The sequence below is a fragment of the Rhipicephalus microplus genome, chromosome 3, assembly GCF_043290135.1.
Source record: "Rhipicephalus microplus isolate Deutch F79 chromosome 3, USDA_Rmic, whole genome shotgun sequence".
Lineage (NCBI taxonomy): Eukaryota > Metazoa > Arthropoda > Arachnida > Ixodida > Ixodidae > Rhipicephalus > Rhipicephalus microplus.
Genome location: NC_134702.1, coordinates 242,012,370 through 242,017,432, shown reverse-complemented (window position 1 = coordinate 242,017,432; position 5,063 = coordinate 242,012,370).

Genomic DNA, 5,063 nt, shown 5'->3' with positions numbered 1-5,063 from the left:
CGTTTGCAATATGAGGAATTGCTTTTTTCTGCAGTAAAAATATTTTGTTCTGATTTGCTTTAGATGTATCTGCCCACACTAGAGTACAATAGTTTATGTGAGATGAAAACAACGTATTATAGAGTAAAAGTTTAATGTTTGCTGGAAGTATCTGTCGAAATTTAGAGAGAGCACCACACGCCCTAGCTATATTTCTAGTTACTTTATTAATGTGTTCGTCCCAATTAAGATTTTCATTAAAAATTACTCCTAATGATGAAACTTCTTTGACAACCTCAATTTTTTTGGGCCCGAGATATATATCCAAACCACGACAGACAGCCTTCTGAACCGGTGCGAATACCACAGCTTTGGATTTTTTTGTGTTCATCAATAAATGATTTGCAGTACTCCATATGAAGCTGTCGTTAAGAATGTTGTTGGCTGAGTCTGCAAGCTTATCTCAATCATTACCATGAAAAAATATACTAGTGTCATCTGCATAAATTATGAAGTCCACATATTTGCTGACACTTGTTATGTCGTTTATATAAATATTAAACAGCAGGGGCCCTGATATGCTGCCCTGAGGTACACCTGACGTTATGGTTAGTAGGGAGGATTGGCTGTCATTTATAACTACAGATTGCTTTCTTTGTGATAAATAAAGAGGAGGAAGAAAGTTTAAGCGAAAAGACAGGGAGGTTAGCCTGTTCTTAGACCGGCTGGTTATCCTGTGGTGGGGAAAGGGGTGAGGAGAATGAAAGATGTTAAAAAGAAATGTTGCAAAGAGAGGGAAAATTACAAAAAAAATTGCGACAGAGGAAAGGCAACATCAAAGAGTATAAGACACTAAAGTCTGTCTCTGAGGCCAGTTGTCCGCAAAAAGCGCAGCAAAGCTTTCAAAGCCTTCTGGGCTGAGGATGGGCTCGGCCAATGACCCAGAATCCTTTGTTCCGACAAAGGCCGATCGTCTAGTCTATCGAGAGCTGCAGTGAGTTCTTGTCTTTGCACGTTGAAATGGGTGCACTCACACAGAAGGTGCGCGATGGTTTCTTCGCAACTGCAGTAAGTGCATGTAGGAGAGCTGGCCATCCCAATGAGATAAAAGTATGCGTTCGTGAAGGCCACTCCAAGCCACAGGCAGCATAGAAAAGTCTCCTCAGCTCGAGATATCCTTGGGGGGAAGACGAAGCTGCAGATCGGGATCCAAGTTATGCAGCAGCGCGTTTGTGAAGTCTGTTGAGTTCCACTGTACCAGTGTGAGGTCACGTGCAAGCGAACGAAGTCTCGTAGCTGCGTCGGTTCTTGAGAACGGGTTGACTGTGTATTGGGTACCATCGTGTGCAGATCTAGCGGCCTCATCTGTGCGGTCATTGCCATATATACCGCAATGACCTGGTATCCACTGATACACTATGCTGTGCTGTTTTTCGATTGCTTGGTGATGAAGAAGCCTTATTTCAGCTTCTAACTGTTCATTAGGTCCATGGCGAAAGGGTGACATGAGACATTGAAGAGATGCCTTCGAGTCCGAGAAGATAGACCGAATTCCTGAAGGTTCTTTCGCTATAAACTCCAGAGCTGCACGTATGGCTGCGAGTTCTGCAGCTGTCGACGACGTCAAATGCGATGTCAGGAATTTAATTGTGATGTGCCTTGCGGGAATAACCACCGCCCCTGCAGAGCTAACTGAAGACACCGAGCCGTCCGTGTAAATGTGAAGGCGTCCGTTGTGCTTCTCTTGCAGGAAAAGTAATGTAGCCTGTTTCAGGGCTAGATGCGACGACATTTTCTTATTTTGGATGCCAGGAATTATAAGAAGGGCTTTGAGTGGGTGTAGGCACCATAATGGTATCGGCGGCTGTGCTGCATGCGTGAAGTGCAATGGAAGCACTGCGCAATGCTGAGCTACAGTTGCGCTGAACGTTGAGTGGGGCCTGGAAGTTCGAAGTGAGGCGAGGTGATGAGACGGAAGCCGAGCGAAATGTCTTATGTGCATTCTCAAAGCGTCTACGCAGATGTATGCGTTGACTGGATAATCACGCGCAATGATGACTGTCGCTGCTGTAAACGCGCATCTCGGGAGACCAAGGCATATTCTCAGGGCTTGGGCTTGGATCGACTGGAGGACGCGCAAGTTTGTTCTTCGGATCCCGCAAAGCACGGGTAAGCTGTATCGCATATAACCGAGGAACATAACAGTGTAGAGTTGGAGCATTGCTCGTACCGATGCACCCCACGTTTTTTCACCAAGAAAGCTCAGTACGTGGGTGATCATGGTGAGTTTAGTTTTCATGTGGGCGATGTGAGGGCTCTAGGAGAGGTCGCGATCAACTATGACTCCGAGGAATCGGTGGGTTTTCACGTAGTTGATCGTGTGTCCGTTGATTTTAATAACATATGGGCTCATAGCCTTATGCGTGAATGCTATAAGCGAGCATTTCTCTGATGACAGCTCTAGTCCCCGTTCTTCCAGGTACTTTGTCGCTATTGTAGCCGCTTTCTGAAGCCGGGCACGTAAATGAAGGCATGTTACGCCTGACGCCCAGATGCAGATGTCGTCTGCATATATTGATAGATGGACAGATTCTGGAAGTGCGTCAACCAGGCCGAGTAGCGCTAGATTGAAAAGTGTGGGGCTAAGAACACCGCCTTGAGGCACACCTCGACGGTTGCAATGGTGCGTTGTTGTGCCATTCTCCGTCTGTACAAAGAAAGTTCTGCCTTTCAGATAGCTGTGGATCCATTGGTAAACCCGACCCCCTAATCCAACATTTTCCATAACATCCAGAATGGTTTCATGTGATACGTTATCGTATGCACCTTTCACATACAAGAACAACGCCGCAGATAAACGTTTCAGTCTTTTTTGATGCTGAACAGATGAGACCAGGTCTATAACGTTATCAATTGCAGACCGCCAACGCCGAAAGTCTGTCATGGCATGAGGGTATACTTCATGCCGCTCCAGGTACCACTCTAGGCAAGTCAAAATCATCCTCTCCATCACTTTCCCGAAACAGCTGGTAAGCGCGATGGGGCGATAAGAGGTCAAGTGCAGAGGAGATTTACTTGGTTTAAGCACAGGGACAAGGCGGCTGGATTTTCATGAATGAGGGATAAATCCACTGCTCCACGAGTCGTTGTACACGAATAGAAGGGCCCGTCGAGCTGCTTCTCCGAGGTTGCAAAGAGCCATGTACGTGATCCCATCCGGACCAGGCGATGAAGATAGTTTGCATGCCGTCAAGGCCGCTTGTAGTTCCTCTAGAGAGAAAAAGGCGTCCATTCTTGAATATCTGGAAACTGGAGCGTTGTCTAGGTGGCGCGTGATACATGCGGATGCATGACCGGCAACTTTTATGCAGAAATCTTATGCTACCTCATTTTCGGTGCGGCCTTGGTGGAGAGAAAGACACTTGAAAGGGCGATGTTGATGTGGCGATGTTCGTAGGCCACGGACAATCCTCCATGTCTGCGTCAAAGGCTTGTGTGGATCCAAAGATTCGCACAGATATTTCCAGCGAAAGGATTGAAGTGAAATGATTCGACGCTGAATTTTTTTCTGTAGGCGCCTTGCCTCCCTCAAGTCGTGAATGGACTTAGTGCGCCTATATCTTCTTTCTGCGCGACGACGGATCGCTCTGAGCCGTTCCAATTCCGCTTGATGTTGACAATATTCGGAAGTATGTTGAATATGATAGGTCGCTTCTTGAGTAGCACCTCTAATCATATCCTCGAGGGTGTTAAGAGGAGGCGCTTTATTTTCTTGACACCTTTTTCCGTCAGTGACCTGAACTTTGTCCAGTCGATGCGAGTCGAAGTGTCGTAGTTTGGCGATTTTTCCAGGCCCTTGATCTTCAAATAAGTTGGTATGTGGTCGCTTCCATGAGTTTCATAGTCTGCGAACCACTTGACCTTTCCATTTAGGCTTCGTGACACAAATGTCAAGTCAAGGCAGCTGATGTATGTCGTTCCCCGTAGAAAAGTTGGGCTTCCGTTGTTTACACAAAGCAGCTGCTGCTCCAGAGCAAAGGAGAATACTTGTCTTCCACGACTGTCTGTCTTCTGACTTCCCCATAGTGGGTGGTGAGCGTTGAAATCTCCGGTGATGATCTATGGTCCAGGTGTGGCTGTTAACAGTGCACGTAGTCTTTCAGGTTTAAAACGGTTTGAAGGTGATATATATGCGCCTACAAGCGTGAAATTGAGGTCTCTACGTTTAACTGCCAAGCAGACATACTGGTTGTCATCGTGAGGTGCTACTCGGTGCTCGATATAGGTAAGGTCGCATCTGATATATACAATGACTTTACTCTGTTCGTTGCAGGTAGCGGACTTGAAGGCTTCGTACCTGGATAGTCGTACTGTATTGTGCAGGCTTGGCTCACAGATAACAATAATTGGAAACTGGTTTTTAAACACATATTGTCGGATATCAGAAGTGCGGGGCTTGAGGCCTCGCGTATTCCACTGAACTATTGAAGCTCCGTTGACCTCTTTACGAAAGGCTTGCAGGGGCGGAGCCACGGTGCTTTTCCAGACTTGATAGCACCGGCTTCAGCGCATCTACTAACTGAAGTGCACTCTTTGCAGCCGGACTGTCAATGCTAGTGAGGAGCATACGAATGGTATTCATAAGGGTCTTTACCATGGCTACGATTTCTTTGTCGCGACTATGGCCGCATTCTCGTTCCGAAGTGATTGTAGACGAGCGATGCAGTGGCTCAAACGGTGGGTCTATCGTTGGCAGCGCTGGCCATGCTTCAGGCGAGCCAGTGATGCTCTTGTCTTGCTTGGAGGATTTGTTGTCGGCGTGTCTGGACGCTTGAGGTGGTATGCCGGCGGTCGTTTGGTGAGGTTCAGTCCTTGCTTCAGCACTGGGTCTCCTCAGGGGCCTCCCGCGACGAGACCGCCGGCGTCGTACTTGGGCAGCGGCCTCCCTGTGAGTTGAGCCATCCCGGACCATTTGCCTCAACACTTGCATTTCCTTTTTCATGATTGGGCAATCTTTTGACGATGCTTCGTGAGGGCCACGACAGTTTCGACATTTTCGAAGTTCTGTCTGGCAAGCGTCTGCG